Source organism: Schistocerca cancellata, chromosome 6 (assembly GCF_023864275.1).
Source record: "Schistocerca cancellata isolate TAMUIC-IGC-003103 chromosome 6, iqSchCanc2.1, whole genome shotgun sequence".
In the NCBI taxonomy this organism is placed as follows: domain Eukaryota; kingdom Metazoa; phylum Arthropoda; class Insecta; order Orthoptera; family Acrididae; genus Schistocerca; species Schistocerca cancellata.
The window spans coordinates 723,453,091-723,477,352 of record NC_064631.1 but is presented as its reverse complement, the minus strand read 5'-3'; the positions used below and the strand labels follow the sequence as shown (position 1 = coordinate 723,477,352).

Below are 24,262 nucleotides of genomic sequence, written 5' to 3'. Positions count from 1 at the left end.
CTTGTTCACACAAACAACATCTAAGCGTAAGTCCTTTCACACCATACATTCTGAAGCATATGTGGAGTCACCGAGGCGAGCGCATTGGAAATACGCGTTTTGAGTGGTGTAATTATTTTCGGCGAACGAGGCACACGTACAAGGTCTTTTACATAACCACACAAACAGAAGATCTACGTGGCCAAGAACAGAATAATGCCTGCAGTACGGGATCCGCGATTTCGACTTACCGCACGGAATCTTTCGTCTATCTGCACATGCACCTGCTTCCGACTCACAGAGTAAGCGCAACGAGCGATATTTTGAAGTTTTTTTACCTCCTCTTGTAACTCTTTCCAATGTATCGCTAGACATTAAATAGTTATTGGTGTTTATATTTCAAGTGTCGTGTGTAATACGATTTTGCACAGGGTATTGCCTCTAGCGGCAAGCCTTACGTAAGCCACGCAGGTCTCTGTGTGCGGAGGAGTGACTCGCGCGTTGTCGGTGTTGCGAGTAACAGGTAGACCAGTTACGGGGCTTCGCAGTGCGACAACGCGGCGTCGTTTTGCGGGTAACCGGCGGCGCGGCGACGGCGAAGCCCGCGAAGCGAAGCCTCCGAGGGCGGCCTCCGAGGGCGGCAGAGGCGGCGTTTAGTACACCTCATTACGCCACAAGCGTCGTCCGATCTCTTCCGCAGCCGCCCATTCGGCGACTGTTGACCTAACGGGCAGTCTTCCCGGCGCACCAGAACATCGGATTGACAAATGTGGGACAGGAAATCGGTTCTTCGATGTAACCAACCCAACCAAAGACAAACCAACACTCAAAATGTTCGAACGTGTGTGAATTGCTAAGGGACCAATCTGCTTCGGTCATCGGTCCACAGACTTACACACTACTTAAACCAACTTATTCTGAGAACAACACACACACCCATGCCCGAGGGAGGACGCGAACCTCCGGCGGGAGAGGCCACGCAGTCCGTGATGTTGTTGTTGTTGTTGTCTTCAGTCCCGAGACTGGTTTGATGCAGCTCTCCATGCTACTCTATCCTGTGCAAGCTTCTTCGTCTCCCAGTAACTACTGCAACCTACATCCTTCTGAATCTGCTTACTCCCTCTACGATTTTTACCCTCCACGCTGCCGTCCAATACCAAATTGGCGATCCCTCGATGTCTCAGAACATGTCCTACCAACCGATCCCTTCTTCTAGTCAAGTTGTGCCACAAACTCCTCTTCTCCCCAATCCTATTCAATACCTCCTCGTTATTTATATGATCTACCCATCTAATCTTCAGCATTCTTCTGTAGCACCACATTTTGAAAGCTTCTATTCTCTTCATGTCCAAACTATTTGTCGTCCATGTTTCACTTCCATACATGGCTACACTCCATACAAATACTTTCAGAAAAGACTTCCTGACACTTAAATCTACACACGATGTTAACAAATTTCTCTTCTTCAGAAACGCTATCCTTGCCATTGCCAGTCTATATTTTATATCCTCTCTACTTCGACCATCATTAGTTATTTTGCTCCCCAAATAGCAAAACTCCTTTACTACTTTAAGTGTCTCATTTCCTAATCTAATACCCTCAACATCACCCGATTTAATTCGACTACATTCCATTGTCCTTGTTTTGCTTTTGTTGATGTTCATCTTATATCCTCCTTTCAAGACACTGTCCATTCCGTTCAACTGCTCTTCCAAGTCCTTTGCTGTCTCTGACAGAATTACAATGTCATCGGCGAACCTCAAAGTTTTTATTTATTCTCCCTGGATATTAATACCTACTCCGAATTTTTCTTTTGTTTCCTTTACTGCTTGCTCAATATACAGATAGGAATAACATCGGGGAGAGGCTACAACCCTGTCTCACTTCCTTCCCAACCACTGCTTCCCTTTCATGTCCCTCGACTCTTGTAACTCTTATAGCTGCCATCTGGTGATGTGACGCCTCAAACCGCGCGGCCACTCCCCGCGGCACCAACATTCAGGTTGAGCCCCCAGAGATGTAGGAAAAGCTTACGAACTTTAGATTACGTAGGATAAAAATAGCGTCTATTTATTTCTGATTGCTAACTGCATGGAAAACCCACTCTTCTTGTGCCTTTGTGCTGCATCGTCGCAGGATGGGCGAGGTTATTTATGGATTTGGTCTGCTTAGTTTAAAGGATGGACGGATGTCCTTCCTGCAGGGACACCCGTAATTCCCTGAGACGGAATGTGTGACTGGCGGCCAACAGCTCGAAGCAATCATTCCGAGGTATCCACCACCAGTCATAGTCGGTGATGGCACTAACAAATCTCTCCTCTACCCTGTCATCTATTCACATTCATCTTAAACTAATAAAATTTTATTTACATGTCAACGTGAAATTATTTTTAATTTTAAAGAGCGTTATTCTTTCCAATCGTTGCAGACAATAACATAACAACGAACTACAAAAAATATGACAGGCGAAAACCTTAATATGTACGATATGTTTTAAAATATCAAGCAACGTATCTTCAATTTGCAATAAATAAATAAACAATAATGTGTGCACCGTAACTATCAGAGTGTTTCGTTATTCCATGTGAAAGTAAGATAAAAAAAAAACTAAACTCCTCCCGAACAGGCCATGAAGGCCTAACGGTAACGACTGGCCGCCTTGTCATCCTCAACCCACAGGCGTCACTGGATGCGGATATGGAGGGGCATGTGGTCAGCACACCGCTCTCCCGGCCGTATCTCAGTTTCAGAGACCGGAGCCGCTACTTCTCAGTCAAGTAGCTCCTCAGTTTGCCTCACAAGGGCTGAGTGCACCCCGCTTGCCAACAGCGCTAGGCAGACCGGATGGTCACCCATCCATGTGCTAGCCCAGCCCGACAGCGCTTAACTTCGGTGATCTGACGGGAACCGGTGTAACCACTGCGGCAAGGCCGTTGCCACAAAGTAAGATAAAAAAAAAGCACTCCGTCTTAAGGCCACGAGTGGCCTACCGGGACCATCCGACCGCCGTGTCATCCTCCGTGGAGGATGCGGATAGGAGGGGCGTGGGGCCAGCACACCGCTCTCCCGGGCGTAAGATGGTATTCTTGACCGAAGCCGCTACTATTCGGTCGAGTAGCTCCTCAATTGGCATCAATAGGCTGAGTTCACCCCGAAAAATGGCAAACAGCACATGGCGGCCCGGATGGTCACCCATCCAAGTGTCGGTCACGCCCGAGAGCGCTTAACTTGGGTTATCTCTCGGGAACCGGTGTAACCACTGCGGCAAGGCCGTTGCCACAAAGTAAAATAAACATCTCTAAATATTTGCGAACCGCGTAAATGAGTCGGGACTTGGGTACCAGCCCTGTAATCACCTAGTGGGATGTGGGAGTCCATTTAAAATTCACATCCAGGCTGGCCGGCGTACCGGCCGCATCCGTTGTATGCGGAAGCGGCGCACGGCTATCCGGGAGAATATTCCGGTAAATTAAAATTTTGTACCGAAATGTGAAACATCAAATAAAAACAAAACACTTTTTTTATTTTCAGAGACTGATTGGTGTTATTGACGCATATATTTTTTTCTTCGACAATAAGGCATTTTGCATGTCCGTAGCAAATTTTAATTTATTTTCATACAATTCGCAATTAAAAAACATGCGACCTGCTCGTCTAGCGTAAAGCACTACATGCTCGCTTGAGAGACCCGCGGGGAATGGTAGGAGGGCGGGGGAATGGTGGGAGGGAGGGGGTTAACCCCCACCCGCTATATTAACGACCGTGGTCTGGTACACCGACTAGCCTCAGTGTCGTTTTTAGACGGTTTCCCACACGCGTTTAGGTAAACACTGTGTTGCTCTGCACACCACACTTCAGCGAATACGTTAAACAAACATTAAAATACGAAGGCATACAGAACAAACTTTACGCGATTCATAGGTCAAATAGGGCGATGGGCACACGACTTCCCTCCCTTAAGGTATCTTGACGACTGTGGCTTCGAGAACGGCATCAAACCACAAAGTTAAATAAAAAGAATCCAATTTCTGCAAGAGGGGGCCTCGTATTAGACAGGATGAACTCTAGGTAAAAGTAGGAGGAGGAGGAGGAGGAGAATAAGTAATTAAAAATATAATGATCTTATTGTTATTAAAAATATGAATCAATATTTGTTTATAAATATTTCCATTAGTTAACAAGTGTGGAATTTAAATAAAAATAAAAGTTTCTCTTTTTTAGAGATTTTGTCGTCCTGTTTCAGGAAATTGATGTCCGGGAACTCAGCTTTAAATCATATAACTATGAACAAAATCGAACAGCGACAGGCCGTAAGCTCTGTTTGAAAGCCTCCATGACTCTAAGTTGACTCGAACTCAGGTCTTTCAGAAGCTGCGAAAAGTTTCGATGTGTAAATAGGTTTAATGTCGCAGGAAATCTGTTTATATTGTATTCGCCACTGCATAGTGAAAGATTCATTTCATAAAAAGGAGAAGTCTCTCGCTAAGTCCATTATCCACCTATTTTTCCTCACAGGAGTTATCTATGCAGGACAGTAGGTCCAATCTAGACCCAATCTAAGCCTCAGTTAGTAATACGTGATCGAGTGCCTCAGCTGTTAAGACTATTCACAGCAAAAGGCAATAATTGCAATCTTTAATGTTGTTGGTCTGCTAACATCAGTTACCAGAAACAGTATATTAACGATTTTTAGTTTGTCTATGAACATATGTATAAGTGAAAATTACCATTTTGAATAGTACGTTTCGGTTTAAGGTACTGAAGCATATTCAGTGGTGTAGAACACTTAAAGATTGTCATTTAAATGCACCATTTTTAAATCACATATTGTCCCGTTGCACTAATTAGCCACTAACAATTCGAATCAAAGAACAATTTTCCCAGTACTTTTATATAATGTCTAAAGAAATTAAGTATACACAATTCCAGGGTGTAGAGGAAATAGAAAGAAACACCTTTTTTTAATATGACGAAAATGTGGCAGGTGCAACAATTTTCTGCTTTGGTTCCATGAAGGTCTTGACTCTGTTGCTGTCCAGAGATACTGTTCATACCGCCGTATGATGGACTTTGTTTTAGAGATGTTGCTGATGTCGTTCAGATTTCTTTTTGTGGGGTAAAATGAAGCGATTGGTGAACGAGACACTGACAGACGGTCCAGAAGAGCTGACTGTCATTATTTATGATGTTTTGGAGGCTGTTGATTCTTTAGAACTATGTATAGGATTTGGACATCAACTCTTAACTGTTGCAACTGTAGGAACGATTTTTGGGTTACGTAGGTGTATGAGCAGTTGAGTAAATAAAAATTTTCGTTTCTCCAGACACAATTCCCATTAATTTATTGAGGCATATGAAGTACATATATATCGTTACTTTAGTGAAGTATTTTTAATTTACATATTGTGACTTTGTACTTACAAGACACAAACAGTACAAGTCCCGGCACCTTCTTGCTCAGTAAGTAGGTTTCATTACTACCGGTACGTGCTTGCCCTAGTCACACTCAGCTCGCTAGCCTGCTAGACAGGGATCGAATCCACGCCCCATGGAATCCACTCAGCTGCTACAGCAGCCGATCTGAGTGCGGTTCTTAGGTGGTTTCCCATGCTCGGTTAGGCAAGCGCTGGGTTGGTCGTCAGATCCCGTCTATGACAATACGATACACAAACACATAAAATACGATAACACACAGAATAAAATTTGTACGATTCAGTTGGTCTTCACGTTTTTCTTCCTTAGGCTGCCTTACGACTGTCGCCTCAGGAAGGGCATACGGCTACGAAATTGTAAGAAAGCAAACTTTCACAACTTGCTAAAAAGCGGACCCCATTAAGGAAAAGAAAGGAAGGCTAGCGGTATGTGTTCGTATATATTATTTATTCGAGTCAGAAATAAATACTGTACATGGTAATAACCACTAAAAACAAATAAAAAAGTTATAATGCTACACTACTCTTCACCAAAATGGTATAACTTCAGCTGCACCTGGTGTAGCAAGCAGAAGATCTTCTGTGCAGTATGCAGGGCATAGCTGCCAGTCCAGTAGGTGCTCCATGGTTGCGGTTCTCCGCAGTCTCAGTTGATGGTACCCACAGGAAAGTACCAATTCTTGAGGTTACTCCTGGATCTTCCAACTCCAAAACGAAGATGGTTGTGTGATCTGCACACGATCCGATTCTGTTCATACTCAGGTGGGGGGATTTCCGAAGGCAGACACCAGGCAGAAGTATTCGCAAGCAGGGACCCACAGTTGATTTCTTGCTGTAGCTGCTACTGCTTGCAAGATTGAACTGGCTTTGTGGAAATTTTTTTCTGGATCTCAATCTTAGGCTGCTGGAACGTGCCCATGTAGTGGTCGGTTTCCCTGACGTGCCAGATTTGCTCTCGCCGCGTTGGCAGCTACTTCACGACTAATATCTGGTGGCGTTCCGCCAGAGAGTTGGTAGAGTTTTACGTGTGGTGTAGGTTTCAGACAACCTGTAACAAGCTTACATGTTCCGTTTGGCGCCTTGTCCACTATACTTGCGTGAGTGGATTTGTACCAGAACGGGCACGCATACTCTGCAGCACCGTAACACGTGCTCTTAAATTACACATGTAAGCTTCCTGTTCGTGTTACGTAGCTATTCTTGTACCTACACCACTAAGAGGTCTTGCCAGCGCAGTACACAAACTGCACTCATCACTCATACATTTCAACGATGTTACTCGTCTTGTGAATATTGTCAATAGAAGAACAGCAAGGGTACACATGAAAAACAGCAACACATGAAGCAAGGAATGGAACATATAGGGTGTTTAAAAATCTACGTTATTAAATTTTACAATGTCTGGAGGAGATAAAAAGCACAATTTTTGAATGACAGAGGTGTCATACTTGCACCGTTTCCCCGCTAGAAATGCATGAAAGGGTTTTGACGTTAGTGGAGTTCAGACACGGTGTTCAAACTTACGTGTGATGAGCACTGTTTTAGATATGTTGCTGAAAATGTCATCTGCCTACATTCAAAACAACCTGGTGCCTCACGGTGCCGTTCACCTCTCTCAATGGAGCTCTTCTGTGAAATTCATTATCGTGATATCATCATACATCATACTTGACGTATGCGTGAAACTCACGTACAGGATGGAGAATAAGCCAGATCATACCACTTTTAATCATCTTTAGAACGGCGGAGCAAAACTCAAACGTTGCTGAATTTCTCAAATTGACCAGGAATTGATACTCTCAGAAGCCGCCATATCAAAGGTTTACTTTAGTCATGGCCAAGAGAGTCATGTGATACAATCAACAGAAAATGGACAACAGAAATTAAGTATTGCGAAATGCAGTACTGCACACACGGGTCACGGTTTCTCTCTCGCCTAGAGATCGTCAGTTCGATGCTGGACAACAACAACCCTCGAGAACTCGTAGGTACCCCTACTAATCCTTCAGCGCTCTAAGAGACATTGACATCTCACACCTGATACCTTGGCTGTTTACAATTGCGAAGCACGAGATTTGCCATGGACGCGAGGAAATCATCCTTGGGTGCTCCAACGAAGTGAAAGATCACGTGAAATATTGTATAACAGCATCGTAAGACAGCCTCCAAAGGCAGAGTTCAGCTCAGGTGCCTGGTGGTATCGTCGTAAGAATGTTTACGAAGAGTGAAACTGGGACCATAGTGCGTCCGATACCGCCTCTCATACGCAGACGATGCATAGCTCTGCTGGCAGACCACTAACATTCTTTTGTTTGCTTCCAGTAACACAGTGTACGACTCCATCGCTCCTAAACACTTGCACAGTGGCTCAATGACCGCCACACAGAAATGAGAATCAAACCCTGAACCCTGTCGTGAGGGCACAATGCACCTTGGACTACTTTGGGATAGGCTGCGTCTATGACTTTATAAACCCATATGCAGTAGTATCTCATCCATGTGCTTAAATTATCCCCTCGATCTACCTGCATTTACGAACTAAGAAAATATGTCTTTAGGTCACGCAAGTGGACGACTCTTAACTTTTATTTATAAAGGGGGCAGGCGAGGAACTGTCTACTTAGATAAGATAAATAATGAACACGAAACTAAAGTCTGTCTAGTAATGGACCCAGTAATGTTTTATCGGAGTGAATATCATAGTGTTACAGTACTGCATGTTATGACCTCCAAGATCCTACCATAATTTTTGAAAGTGTGAATAAATATTTCAGACTTGCGAAAGATATAATAGAAACAAAAAGGCTTAACATTATCAGTAGAAAGCTCTTCGTACCAGCATAGATCCGGAGCCTATTCAGAAAGAGTTAAAAAAATTACAACTCTGCCCGATAATATAGTCACAGAGGGCTCTGCGATCTAAAGTCACAAGTCTCACACCACACCCAACTGCTTGAAAATATTGGTAATTTTCTCTACACGAATGACCTCAATAGTAACTCTATGAGTCCAGGCTACAAAATTTACGTGTTGGACATTGGAGAATGAACTTGAACTCATATTTATCTTCAGGCTCTTAGTTTACTCTTGACAGAGCTTATAGCACTACACTACTTACCATAATTCAAAGAAAAACTTACAAAAAGACTATCACGTTAGAATCGCACAAATAATATTCACAAAGAGCCCGATTACACTGAAGAGCAATGTGTCGTACTATTAATGATGACATCAGTGAGCTGTACAGTGGGTGAAGACAAATCTGTTCACAAAAGTAGACAGTGCCACTAGTCAGACGAGTGCGCATGGGTCAGGACTTGGTTCGCAGTCTCATCCCTTGAGATGCAAAACAGCAAACATTGGCCATTGGCAGGCCGAAGGTCTCGAGTGGGGAACCTGTGATCATAAATAGTTACCACAGTATGCGAACAACAAAAGACCGCGGCTACGGACACCTGGTCACATCTGCACGAGAAATGCCAGCCTTCACGTTGGCAGTGACCTCCCACTGCAGCTCGTCCGGTGGATGACGCGGCAGCGCCAGTTGTCCAGGTTGGTTTGCAGCTGCATCCTGCCATTCCCACACGAACAACAGCTCCCATGCTACCGAGCACGCGACTGTCTTGTGCACATATGACGCAAGTGAATTGCAGGGTCGCTTTTTTGCATATGTGAGTGTGTGTGAATCTCTCGTGAAGGTAACATAAATAACTCGTGTAATTGCGTTGACAAAAGCATCAGCAAACGTATTCAGTCTAAGTATTTCTCAATTTTGACGTCTCAATTCCAATGACAGTTTGGTTTATCGGTGACTACTTCCGAATATGCCCATTCAGTATCGAACCGTTACCTATTTTAAAAGTACATCATTAGTCAAATGGCAAAATCCAAATATTGAAGTACATAAACAGTTTTTAGCACGCTTAAAAGTGTATCCTTAATCAAAACGTAAAATACAAATGATAAACTAAACGCACAGTTTACTGGAATTCTGTACGTTCATACAACTACGGTTCATTAAATTGGTTGAGCATACCTGAGTTGTTCCGAATTTAAAAATGAAATAACATTGGTACATTTCGAGCGATACACAACTGTTCAGCTTCGAGCATTATGTGTACTTACTGTGAGTGCCTGCTATATATACATGGACTCATTTTTTGGCAGAATGTGGTAGGAGTATTTGACAGGCGTCATCTGCGAACTGAACAGTTGTGAATTGCTAAAAACAGATAAATGTTATTTCACTAATTATTTTAGAAAAACTCTAGTATATTACAACATTTGTAAGGAATATTTGTGATCTGAATACACAGAGGAGTAGAAAACTGTATACTTGGTTTAATATTCAAATTTTACTTTTTGAATAGTGATATACTTTTAACGCTACGAAAAAACTGTTTAGGTACCGTAATATTTGGTGGAGGTATGTTCCATCTGTTCAACTAACTCAAGGCAGTTTGTTTATTGCAATACGTGTTTGGCTTCTTTTATTTGTGAAGGATCTTCAGTCGCCTGTAATACAAGTTTCTCCTTATACACACAATAAAGGTATTAAGTGGTACTCACAATACGTTTCTTTACGATTTCCATCGCTGCTAGCCCATGTGTGTGGTCCTGGAGATTTGTTCCTTAGTCTCCATGCTCCAGCTGGCCGATTTCCGACTTTCCTCCACCCACATTTGATTCAACACATCGCTTACATCTCTTGCACATTACATTTTGTGCTGTGTCTTCGGTGTGTAGTGTTTCCAACTGTCGCTTTGTGCTTATTATTCGTCTTTTGTTTGTATTGCATGTGTGGTTTGGTATTTTCATTTTGTGTGCGTGTGTGTGTGTTTTTTGTGTGATAAAAAATAACTACAATATTTTGATTTATCATTTTGACTAATAATGTATTCTTAATGCAGGTAATGGATTACCAACAGCCCAAACCGTCAGCGTAACTAAGTCAAAAAAATAAAATTATAATAAGATAATCAGGCATGTGTCAAAATGCGTTGTGGTTTATCGAAATCTATCCTTTTTTCTTTTGTGGCTTTTCACTAAATTACGGAAACTGCGTGTAATCTAGTAAGATTGCCACGACTTTATAAAAGTTTCGAGAATGCAGTCAACTGTGTCTTCACATAACATTTCCAGCAAGAAGTTTAATAACGTTCGAGAGAATTTGCTGAAAACGTTAAACAGATTACCTTGTCTCTTTGGTTCAAAGGAAAACATTGTTCAAAAATATAATGATTTTCAGCCAGTTTATAAACACTCTTGTACAGTACACGAACGTGACGTGTACTAGTCCTTTCCAAGGCTTTCTTCGTTTCGCTTCCTGCTTCTCCCTTTACATAGTGGTACACAGTGTGTTACTGCCAAGTTGTTGCACTACCACTGCTTCACCGTCTTGCGCAAGTACTGCGCTGATGGCCACTAAAACAGCAACACCAGAGAGGAGAGCAAATAGCGAAACTGGACTTATTGTGCGTCTACAAGAATAATATACAGAAGAATGGAAAAGAAAATTGAGAATGCGCTAGGTGACGATCAGTTTGGCTTTAGGAAAAGCAAAGGGACGAGAGAGGCAATTCTGACGTTACGACTAATAATGGAAGTAAGGCTAAAGAAAAATCCAGACACTTTCATAGGATTTGTCAACCTGGAAAAAGCGTTCGACAATATAAAATGGTGCAAGCTGTTCGAGATTCTGAAAAAAGTAGGGGTAAGCTATAGGGAGAGACGGGCCATATACAATATGTACAACAACCAAGAGGGAATAATAAGAGTGGACGATCAAGAACGAAGTGCTCGTATTAAGAAGGGTGTAAGGCAGGGCTGTAGCCTTTCGCCCCTACTCTTCAATCTGTACATCGAGGAAGCAATGATGGAAATAAAAGAAAGGTTCAGGAGTGGAATTAAAATACAAGGTGAAAGGATATCAATGATACGATTCGCTGATGACGTTGCCATCCTGAGTGAAAGTGAAGAAGAATTAAATGATCTGCTGAACGGAATGAACACTCTAATGAGTACACAGTATGGTTTGAGAGTAAATCGGAAAAAGACGAAGGTAATGAGAAGTAGTAGAAATGAGAACAGCGAGAAACTTAACATCACGATTGATGGTCACGAAGTCAATGAAGTTAAGGAATTCTGCTACCTAGGCAGTAAAATAACCAGTGACGGACGGAGCAAGGAGGACATCAAAAGCAGACTCGCTATGGCAAAAAAGGCATTTCTGGCCAAGAGAAGTCTATTAATATCAAATACCGGCCTTAATTTGAGGAAGAAATTTCTGAGGATGTACGTCTGGCGTACAGCATTGTATGGTAGTGAAACATGGACTGTGGGAAAACCGGAACAGAAGAGAATCGAAGCATTTGAGATGTGGTGCTATAGACGAACGTTGAAAATTAGGTGGACTGATAAGGTAAGGAATGAGGAGGTTCTACGCAGAATCTGAGAGGAAAGGAATATGCGGAAAACACTGATAAGGAGAAGGGACAGGATGATAGGACATCTGCTAAGACATGAGGGAATGACCTCCATGGAACTAGAGGGAGCTGTAGAGGGCAAAAACTGTAGAGGAAGAAAGACAGGGATTGGAATACGTCAAGCAAATAATTGAGGACGTAGGTTGCAAGTGCTACTCTGAGATGAAGAGGTTAGCACAGGAAAGGAATTCGTGGCAGGCCGCATCAAACCAGTCAGTAGACTGATGACAAAAAAAAGTGAAAAGCCATTTGGCTCTTCTCTTTTGATTCATATTCGATAGATAACTCAACCGTACGTGAGTTCAGCTGTACAGGGTGTGATAATATACATATATTTTGATATGGATAATACAGTTGCGGGGATTGTTTTTGATGATTTCATCTCTTCCTTTTAACATGCTTTAATTTAGCCTGGTGCTGTCTATTTCAATTGCTTTACTGGGTGAGCTTTAGCACTGAGATGCACTAAGGATACGGGACGCGAAGTCACAAGAGTTGCACTCCGAAACCAAATCTCTGAGAACAAAGGGAACACGTTCTTCGCCGAACTTCTAGTGGAGGGATCGACAGGTAGAAGCTACCCTCGCTTTGTCTCGGAGGAAGTCACCTCGGCTAGCGTCATATTGGCACCTAGTGTATTATGCAGTTTTGGAAGTCAGAGCCAAAAGCATTCATTCCGGCAGACAGAACTGCGCCTGGCAGGAGGTGGGCGCCTGTGCTGTGCCAAGAAAAGTACATTCAGCTGATAAATATCTCCCGGCTGTCCAAAACATCTGGAAAACAGCTCTGACATGTTACAGGTTCACAAGATACCGCAAAGTTCATAGAAAGCCTCGAACACAGATTTTAGATTTTCCCACAGCCTGTAACGCGAGACTGGTTGAAGCTTGAGAGGGCACCGATTGGTGGTGAAATTGATGCGACGTCAGGAAGAAATTTTTAGCAAAAGTGGGGAGAAAATAGAGATTATTGGTTTTCAACGTTTCGACTTGTTTTTGTTACAAGGAAACAATTACGCCATTGGCGGACCACTGTAACTTCAAAAGGATTGGTTGCTGAAACTCTTGGCAGGAATAAGCGAGCAATCTGTTTTTCACTGACTAAAAATTTGGGACTTCGTCTCTGGGTTTGGCACTGAACGCATCAATACTCCACAGGCTTATCCCTTAGTTAGAACAGAAAACTCGATTATTAGATTGGGGTTCAGTGTTAGCGTTCTTAGCAGCGTGGTTCTAGCGACGCACTCGATGGGAGCGAGGCACGGTGTCACCGACCTGCTCACATCGCACTGACGATAATGTTGACCATAACTTGCAGTTTGAGCATGTTAGGACCGTAACGAACTACAAATTCAGAATTGTCATCGTTTGCCTTTCACACATTAGCACGGACTTCTTGGTTTTCATGCTCAAACAAAAAGTCACTGTAATTGATGTACAGTCAGGGTGAGTTACACTTCACAAACTTCGGTACACGCTCATGAGCTACCTGTAATTCCAACCCTCTCCAAGTAACTTTGCCAACCAATAGTTCACTTATCTACTTCTCATAGTTACTGTTCTACGTTTGAAATTTTCGTGGTTTCATATCTTGTTTAATTGCTTGCTAATTCTCAAGGCTTTTTGTAATACACTAAAGAGTTCACTTAAATCGTGTTTTGATTCGAGGAAACAGTCGATCCCTGGTCCCATTTAATATTTTTCAATGATAAAGTGCACATTCTCGTCTTAAGATTCATTGATAGTGCCGCGATATTTCATAGCGTTAATCACTCAGTTCCGAACATTTATTCCAGATTTGGATCTTAACGGTATGTCTGCATCACGATTGTTTTCGATGCTGTTAACTTCACTCACGTACACTGTAAGGTTCTCATATGTTTTCTGCTATTGTAAATAATTTACCTTTACCGTACTAAGACCAAACTGAATGGGCGCACAGCATGGGTAGTGAAGAAGATCCTTGATTCTGTGTTTAATGTTATTTGTGGTTGACTTGCTAGTCACTCAGTTGTGCAGCAATGGGGCATTCTGATTCGGGACCGCGCGGGGTAGCCGCGTGGTTTAAGGCGCCTTTCCACGGTTCGCGCCGTTTCCTCCCCCCTCCCCCCACCCCGGCGGAGGTTCCAGTCCTCCCTCCGGCACGTGTGTGTGTGTATCGTCCTCAGCTTAAGTTAGTTGAAGTTCGATTAATTAGTGAGTAAGCCTAGGGACCGATGACCTCAGCAGCTTGGTCCCATAGGAACTTACCACCACCTCTTATTTGAGGCACAGTAGCGAGCAGTCGAGTTTCTAGAGAGGGAGTTTGATACATGTGAATCTGAAAGAAATTATCTGAAATGCTTTCTTATTGAGACGAAAACATACATGACTACTTCCGTTTCTTTTGATGTAGAGTATTTCTAGAGGAATTTTTCAAGGTAATCATTGCATGCCAAGAATGAAATGTTTGTTTGTCAGAATTAATTGAGTGAGATCTTTGTCCCTTAGATAACTTACAACATTGATGTTAGTGTTAATTTGATCTCTTTGTTATCATTAGCTCACAAATAATGCAACTGATTTAAATGTTTGCAAATTTTGTAATGAGAGAATTTTGCAACTATTGAGGCTTCATATCTTGTACAGTACTTTTTGTCAATAATCAGAGTTTAAGTTGTCAAGAAAGATTCTTCTTTAAAGTAAACTCCACCTCCATGATTCATAGCAAACTTTTGAACATTTTATCGTGTGTGAATTGCACTTTACGCCACAAGAAGTCACAGGTTGTTTCTGACAAGCAAAAAGAAAAAAAATAGTAGTGAATAGCTTATTTTCTTTTTAACTACTGCATCTGCTGATTTTTATTTGCTTTCGAGAACATCAGTACTCCAGACACAAAACAGCATGTTTGAGCAAGAGGAAAGTCACTTTTATTTCAGGGCAGACCTCACCTTGCATTCTTGAGCAGCTTGTAGTCGGGATTGTCAGGTGTCGTGTTAGCAAGCAGATTGATTTTCACTGAACAGTGTTGGTAATTTCAAACAGATATTTTCTTCAGAGTAACTTATTTTTTTAGCTATGAAACATCCCCTTTGAAACATTAATGAATTACTGTGCTGATAAACCTCTTGCGTTATTTGATTTTCAAACAGCTGAGCGAAACTGAATGTACTCAGACATTTCCCTCTCTACTTATTCTGATCATCACTAAACTGACACTTTTTTTTAACGCAACGTAATCTGACTTTCAACAATCCCTACAAAAGAATGGCCCTGACTACCTGTAACCTATACCTTTCATGAATACCTTACCTCACAAAAATCTCTTTTATTCAAACACGTCCAGATCGTCCGCTCTCAGAATTCTGCCATCTCTCTCCCCACATCCACCATTGCTGGCGGCTCACCTGATACTGCGCAACGCTACGCGCTGTTCACATCCAACTGCCCAACACTACAATAGCAAATATTCGAACAATGCAAACCAGCCACAGACTTCACACAGCACAGTCAGTGATTTTCATATAGAGCGCTACGTGGCGTTACCAACATAAAAACCTAAACAGCCTACTTACAGCTATTTGAAGTCAAACATTCCCCTTCACGTAATGCAACATTCATAATGTACTTCGATACTGAGCTTTAATTATATAGTTTTAGTTGAGCACACAATTAATTTCTTTTGCCATATAATTAGATTCATTTTCTTTGTTTCAAATTTTACAAATGGCTCTGAGCACTATGGGACTTAACAGCTGTGGTCATCAGTCCCCTAGAACTTAGAACTACTTAAACCTAACTAACCTAAGGACATCACACACATCCATGCCCGAGGCAGGATTCGAACCTGCGACCGTAGCAGTCGCGCGGTTCCGGACTGCGCGCCTAGAACCGCGAGACCACCGCGGCCGGCCTCAAATTTTACATTTCATGGGGTTTAATGCTTTGTTTCACGATACTGATTACATGCGCTACACTGGGCCAACCAAGAGTCCGTTTTGCTCAGCAACTGCGTACTATACCTAAAGCACGCGCTACATGAGTAGAAAGTTTTCTCACATACAGACAATTTTTTATAGAAAGCTTACAACGCAAGGGGTTTAGCAACCACATAATAGAAAATATAAACTAACCTCCGTCCGAACAGGCCTTGGAAGGCTCAACGGTACCGACAGGCCGCCGTGTCATCCTCAGTCCACAGGCGTCACCGGATGCGGATACGGAGGGGCGTGTGGTCGGCACACCGCTCTCCCGGCCATATGTCAGTTTACGAGACCGGAGTCGCTACTTCTCAATCAAGTAGCTCCTCAGTTTGCCTCACAAGGGCTGAGTGCATCCCACTTGCCAACAGCGCTCGGCAGACCGGATGGTCACCCATCCAAGTTGTAGCCCAGCCCGACAGCGCTTAACTTCGGTGATCTGACGGGAACCGGTGTTACCACTACGGGAAGGCCGTTGGCAATAGAAAATATACCTGACTAAATTTGTCGATAGTTTGGGGACTGGTAGGGTGAGAAATTTACTACACAAAGCAGTCAACTCTGGCAACAACAACAGCTCTATTCTGGCCGGAAATGGGTCGAACTGAACTTGGAAGCCAGACAGGGGTACGGCTTTCCACACTGTTTCCACTTCCTGCCAGAGATAGACGATCGTAGTAGCGGGCGAACGGTAGCGTACCAGTCTCTGGCCAACCCACTGCCAAATATTTTCAGTGGGTGAGAGATCTGAAGAATGTGCTGACCAGAGCTCAAATACGCTCTCTATCGAGGTAGGTCAGGACAGCACGGAAAATATGCAGTCCCGCCTCTCTTGTCGGAGATAGGGCAGAGCCACCACATTTAATGCGTCAGACACGTAGTGCTCACTGTCTATATTACTGGCTATACGAACCAGAGGTGATCATGCTATGTACTAAATGACACACTATATCATCAAACCAATTTACTGGGCCCGAATGACAATGACGAATGCAAACTGCCAATGTTCGTTCTCCTCGACGGCTCCACGCACGGATACACACATCGTGGTACTGTTCGCAGAACCGTGATTGGTCTGAGAAGACGCCGTGGTGCCACTCCCACGTCCAGCGTCGTCGCTAGGTGCACCACTGTTGGCGCACCTCTTTTCGCTGCCGGGTCAAGGGAAGCTGCAGCAGTGGTCGCCTTTCTGACATCCCGTGGCGCACCAGACGTCGTCGCACTGTCGACGTGGATACTTGCCTTTTCTCAAACCAGCCCATTTCCTGGGGCGAGGTGCGTGACTTGACTGCACGATCCTGCACGGCTGAGTGAACAGATCATGTGCCCTCTCTGGCGCTAGTCGCGGGGGGCCACTGAGATCTATAGCGTTGAGAATGAGTCTCCTGAACCCATAGATTTCACACTCGCATGACAGTCGTAGTATCCCAGCCAAAGCAAGCAGCAATGACGATGAACGATAAAGCCCAGTCTCGACAGGCCACAGGTAACGGCCTTGCCACAGTGGATACACCGGTTCCCATCGGATCACCGAAGTTAAGCGTTGTCGGGCGTGGCCGGCACTCGGATGGGGGATCGTCCGGACCGCCATGCACTGTTGCCATTTTTCGTGGTGCACTCAGCGTCGTGATGCCAATTGAGGAGCTCCTCGACCGAATAGTAGCGGCTCTGTCAAAGAAAATCATCATGACGACTGGGAGAGCGGTGTGCTGACCACACGCTCCTCCTATCCGTATGCTCATCTGAGGATGGCGCGGCGGTCGGATGGCCCCCAAGGGCCACTTCTGGCCTCAAGACGAAGTGCTAGTGCGCTCGACAGGCACGAACCTGCGACCATCGAATTCTTTCGCTTGTATCTAGGCTTTTCTCGTTTCTACACAAACGATGTCACAAACAACCAATAATCAAATGTGATTTCTGAATGAGAAACCGAATATGCAATGATACTTTTTCTACAGCATGCAGATGACACAGCTCCTAGCCACATTTTTCAGTTGCGCTGCAATACCAATCATTTACATATTCAAGTTTGTGACGCACTTTGTGCAAATTTGACGTTTGTATACATGTCGCCCTCATGGCGCTGCAATTTTGATAGTCAGCTGCGTGCCTTACGCAGGCATCAGTCCCGTGGACTGTCTCGGCGTGACCTCACGATGCCACGCAGATCTGCCTGCGGACTCGGTGGGCGGGAAGCGGGAGGCGACAAGCGGCAGCGGCAGCGGTAATTTCCTCGAGTTCCGGCCGCTAACTCGCTCTGCTCCCGACCGCTCGTATCGCGGCGTCGAGACGCCCTCCAGCGGTTCGCTTCCGCAGAGCTGGGCTCTCACTGAAGTGTCCCACGTTGCGTCGCTGCTACGATTCTGCGTGTAGACAATTTCCGTCCTGTTAACAGATCAGTAGATCTCAATAAAGGGTATGTGATTTCTATGTTCTTCAGAAGACTCGCAACAAAGCCTTACATATAAGAGTACCGATCTGCCTGAACTGATGTACAAGCAAGTTGCGGCCAACCTCGAGAGAGGCCGCAACAAGACAAGGCCTATGCCGCGCTGGATTAGCCGAGCGGTCTAAGGCGCTGCAGTCATAGACTGTGCGGCTGGTCTCGGCGGAGGTTCGAGTCCTCCCTCGGGCATGGTTGTGTGTGTTTGTCCTTAGGATAATTTAGGTTAAGTAGTGTGTAAGCTTAGCGATTGATGACCTTAGCAGTTAAGTCCCATAAGATTTCACACACAAGACAAGGCCTATTTTATACTTCCGCCATACGTCACTCAAACAGATTCACTAAAACAGGCTCCGCTAAATGGCGGTATAAGCCGACACACGGTTCCACTCAAATCATTATCAACACAGCATCACAGCGCACCTCGAGACAGCATCGGGACTTCATCCACAGTTGTCGCCAACAAGAGCCAAACTAGATACTCCGGCGTAACGAAAGCACCGCCACGAAGATGAAGAACGCAGGAGCAGAGAGGGCTGCGAGGCGGCGTCAGCCAACAGCGCGCTGTCTGGGCAGTCACCGCGACAGGAGAAGGGAACACAAGCGCCGCTTCTACCAGCCTCAGCGGGACCGTAGTTGACGGTCCTTAGGAGAGCACTGAGACAGCGGTGACGAGTGATCCATGTCCATTACTTGCACGAACACTGTATATGGCGAAACACATTGATTATTTGCATGTCACCCATCGCTTGCGACACCACTGTAAATCAAAGTTAAGTATTGTCAATTCAGTTTTTGTCATAAAAACCATTAATGCGATTTGCTTGAATTGCTGTACAGCTACCCGAGAAAGCAGCTTCCTTAAGGCATCCTGTAAGAGACGAGTGGGCAGGACCCCTCACCACACATTCTACGAGGAGAGTTCAATAAGTAATCCGACACACTTTTTTTCTTCTGAAATAAGGTTAGTTTTATTCAGGATTCCATACATCATATTACTTCCCGCTCTCTTGGCTACAAAACCCTATGTTTCAACATAACCTCCGTTCAATGGCACGGCGTTACGCCACGTTACTGGAAGGGCCTGCACGTCCGCAGGCTACCACTCTGCTGCTGGGCGTCGGAGCCGACATCTTACTGTAATTTTTCCGTCACTTACTGGTTCCCGCGCAGTGCATACTTCATTGGGCGAAACAGACGGAAGTCGGAAGGTGCGACATTCGCACGGCAGGGTGGATGAGGAAGAATAGTCCAATGAGATTTTGTAACCTGCTCGCGGTTGAGCAGACTTGTGTGTCCTTGCGTTGTCATGCAGAAGGAGAAGTTCGTTTGCATTATTATGTTGGACAAGAAAACAGTCGCAATCGTCAAAGAAACACTTACGGATACCTATGCAAAAGTAAAGTTCCGTGGTGAGGTATCCACACCATTCAAAATCGGAACAGGATTAAGACAAGGAGATGGGTTGTCACCTACCCTATTCAACTGTGTGTTAGAAAAAGTTATTAGAGAGTGGAGGAAGAAAACGACTGAAGAAGGAATACAAAAAATTAGATTAGGAAGAATAAGGGATGGATTAGAAGTAGATTGCCTCGCTTTTGCTGATGACTTAGCGATTCTGGCAGGAAGTTTGGAAGAAGCAGCCAAACAGATCAATATGCTGAATGAAACAGCAGAAAAAGCAGGACTGAAAATCTCCTTTGAAAAGACAGAGTACCTAACCAATGTAAAAGAGGCACCGAACAATATGATTACAAAGTATGGCCAGAAGAAGGTTTCTAATTTCAAATATTTAGGGGAAATCATCCAGCCCAATGCTTCAGATAAAGAAGGAAATAAAACAAGAACAAGAAAAATGGAAATGGCATTCCAGCTTACAAAGAATGTGTACAACAAGAAGTCAGTATCAATTAACGCAAAAATAAGGCACTACAACACTGTGATTAAGCCAGAGTGTCTGTATGCATCTGAATGTTTAGCAATGAACACTAACAAAGAAATGGAAGCTATAGCAAAAAAGAAGCGAAAAATCATTAGAAGAGTACTTGGGCCGAGGTTTGAGAATGGGACTTGGAAGCTTAGAAGTAATAGAGAAGTGTATGACAAAATTGAGAAAGTGGGAGATACTATGAGGAAGAGAAGAGTAAGCTTTTACGCCCATGTGAAAAGAATGAATGATGAAAGGCTGACAAAGAAAATATTCATGTTTTTTGACAAGAACCCCAGAACCCAAATTACCTGGTTCAAAGAAGTCAAAGCAGACTTAGAGGAGATGGGTATAGGAGAAGATGATATAACCAACAGAGACTTAATGAGAGACAAAATTCAACATTTTGAAGGATTTGAAGTGAAGAAGAGAAGAACTGGAGGAACAGTGTGGACAGAAGACCGAAGGGAGCAGCACAGAGAGGATGAAGACATATTGGCAGAAGAGAAAAGAGGAGGAGCGCAATAGGAGAAATGTACATTGAAAAATAGTTGTTTAACGCGGTCCCTAGACGGCCAAAATCGGAATAAAAAAAATTATGTTGACGGGGATGGTGAAGTTATTTCTTCAGTACCGTGAGGGTCTGTGCGGCCAGCCGACACGAGGGAGATCGGACACGTTTGTGCGACCTTGTTCCGATGGTAACAGACGCCTCGGTCAACTACCCATAGCACTTTTGTCCATTATCAGATCTCCGGAGACATTCTGCAAGCACCTGTGAACATATGCGACGTATTTCTTTTCCGCCAAAAGGAACGCAATGATAGCTCTCTGCTTGGAACGCACTCCGTTGTTACAAAAGCCATTCTGAGGACTACGTATAGCGCCGCCACCGGTCGAATCATCATAAAAGTGTAGGGGCTGAAGCGGGAATATTCGATGATGTCTCACAAAAAATCCGCATTTTTTCAACTGAAACTGGTCGAGGAAAAAATGTTCTCATCACTTGTTGTTGGATGCCGCCGCCGCCCCCCCCCCCCCCTCCCCGTACAAGGAATGGTAGTTGTTAATTGGATTCTGAATCCAGACCAGAGTTAAAGTCAGATCAGTGCAACTGATCATCGAATTATTGGCACGTCCTATCTTGAAGCTACAGTTAAGTACTATAAAAGATTCTATTAACAAACTATCGTAAATTGTCGCTAATCTGTGTTGTGTTCATTTTCCCGTATCTGTTGCCTAACTCTGTGCTGTTCTATGACAAGACTGTATAGCTGCTGCGGGCAAGCAAGCCGCCTCGAAATAGCAACTACTTTCGGTGGTAAGGGGTGCTCTTCTTGCCACATTTATTTGTTTGGCGACAAGTATATTTGGTGAATAAAACAATGATTTTCTTAGCTTCGGGAAGGCATCTGGTTCAGTTCCGCACTGTCGTTTACTACATAAAATACGAGCTTAACGAGTACCGAAACACATCTGTGACCGCATTCAGGACGTCCTGCAGATTGAATTCAACCCGTCGCTCTTAATCGATTAAAATCTACTGACGTAAAGCTAATTTCTGATGTTCACGAAGGATATGTGAGAGCACCATTACTGTTTACAGTATTTATAAACGAAGTAATGAATAACATCGGAAATTCCATAAGGCTGTTCGCAGATGATGCAGTTGTCTAAAAGAAGGTAGCAACGTTGGAAGACTGTAGCGGATTGAGAGAAGACCTGCAGAGGATTGATGCAGGCACTGGAAGAACAATAAAGAAATGTAATTCTCGCGATTCGTCCTCATGTAAAGAAGTTGGTTGTCATTCATGCTTTCTTGGGGTCGAGTCATGACTAATCAGAACACAACGCACAGCTTCCAATGACTGTGTGACTGTGGTTGTACATCTTTTGGCTCTACAGTTATTTTTTTGAGGTTTATCAGGTACGCTGTAAACCCTCCTCTGAGAACAACCAGAGGTTGTACTATTTATCTAGACAGTAGCTTCTTCTTCCACATTTATTAATTTGTGTTCTATACTTTACATTTACATTCTTTATTATTACGTGTTGTTAAATGGTTGGATTTATTCCACCTCTTAGGCACCTAATTGCGAACAACTGTCGCTTTCCCGAGGAGATACGCACATAATCAGTGTCTTTACTATTTTACATTCCAAATTAAACTAGTTAAATCACCAGTAATTAACAGCAAAAAGAAGATTCCCAGTTCTATTTGGCTCTGATGTATTTACTTCATTTACGTTTAATAAAATACTCATTATGGAGCGCTGAGTGTGAACCCTCCTTCACTTTTGTTTCACATTCGGTTTCATATATCAATCTGCAAGAATATTTTCAGATGAACTGAATACTGCCTTCTATTATACTAAGCTGCGACCAGAAGTTAATGATCGTCTCTGGGACTAATTTCTTGTGATACTCATAACCTCGAACTTCTCCGAATATATCACATCGTTAGAAAGCAAACTTACAATCTTGAAATTTCACTTTGGAACACTGCAGTAAAATTTGTTCTATCGATAGCCAAGCTTTAAGCTCAGCACTGTAAGGATCCGAGAGTGATAGGTAGCAACCAGAGCAACACGTCTTGTATCAAGACATGGCGCTCACTGAACAGAATCAGGACCTTCTCTACACGATTGGGGGAAACTGACTTCGCCTCTCGACGTCTCGGCGAAAATCAGACCATCAGACGTACCGAAGATGAATGCTCAATCAAATGTGACGACGGAAAATTAGAGAACTTCCTGTTTGCAACTCCTGAGGCACAACTGTGCTAGACTTAAATATAAGTGTATGAGCTTTTAACGTTTGTAATTGTACTGTTTTTGTTATAAATTTAGATACATTATGTTGAAGCATCGGATACTAGTTTATGTGCGTCTTTTTGTTTTCTTTTCCATAGTTTATCATTTTATCACAGAACTGTTTGTAGCACAAGTTTTCCCTCGAGTTGTACCTAAAAGCATTAACTGACTTTTCCGTCAGTTATTGGTAGGATTCATAATATCAAACAAAAGTCATGTGATTAATAAATAATACCTTTGTTATAACAGTCTATATATTCTAAACCCAGCCGCACATGAAACTGGATATCCCTGAGCTGCGCTTGATATTTTTTTAGAGAGACTCCATAATTGTGTGAAAAGCCCAATGTAGTTTGTTACGGCAGTGGAAGTTAGTGACAAGTTTCTTTCCATTGCATGTGAGCTATTCAAGTGTTTATGCCATTTATCTGAGTATAACGAAGCATTGGGACCTTTGTCTTCGAGTCGACGTGGGAACTACCTCGTAAACATTTTTAAACAGATTTTAATTGCAATGCCTCTTTTAGGAAATACAAATTACATATGTTAAGAGTGTATTCCGGTCAGATTGAAAGAATCATTCCGACGTTCACCGGAGTGCGCTACAGGAGCTAAGGTAAACTTATATACCTAAAGCAGCGCTGCTACTTTACCTTTGCTCCCATCCCATTCACAAATACTAGTATTTTAACTAATATGTCACGTCCCTCTTTACTTTGCGGCATTTGACATTCATGTGGCATATCTTTTAAAACACATGTACTATATTTTTCATCAGGATGTTATTATTCGTATCGGGTTCAGTCAAAATTTGATGGCCGACAGTTAAATACGAAAACTACTCTGACCCTTTTTTTTATCTATCATAGGGTGACCTCGGCCCAAGAGCACACATCAGCAACGCATTTCGGTAAGCTGGGGTAGCCAGACTGTTCTTCAAGACACGTCCAGTCTTCACTTGAATGACGGGAACAGTGGCCGCGCTGTGCTAGTGTACCGCGCAGCAACTCTCCGGGCGTAAACAGCGGCGTAAATCTTTCTTAGCAGAGCAATTAAGTGAAACTTGAGCACGAATTGCAGTACCCCCCAAAGAGCTATTTGCGTAACACACAGTAACAAATCCAAGAATTGGTGGGGTATCTCCAACCAACTAAGAAGTAACATTACGGTCTAGCTGACACACCAAAATTTGTGTTCCGAATTGGGAATCGAGCACGTATAC

General features: G+C 43.5%; 1 protein-coding gene and 2 pseudogenes across 1 annotated transcript in view; all 3 read right to left on the bottom strand.

Moving 5' to 3' along the window:
• LOC126088490 (uncharacterized) overlaps positions 1 to 24,262 on the bottom strand; it is an 841,325-nt gene that overhangs the window by 217,960 nt on the left and 599,103 nt on the right. The window lies entirely within an intron of this gene.
• Positions 2,800 to 2,917, bottom strand: LOC126089608 (5S ribosomal RNA; annotated as a pseudogene).
• LOC126089557 (5S ribosomal RNA) lies at positions 16,220 to 16,337 on the bottom strand (annotated as a pseudogene).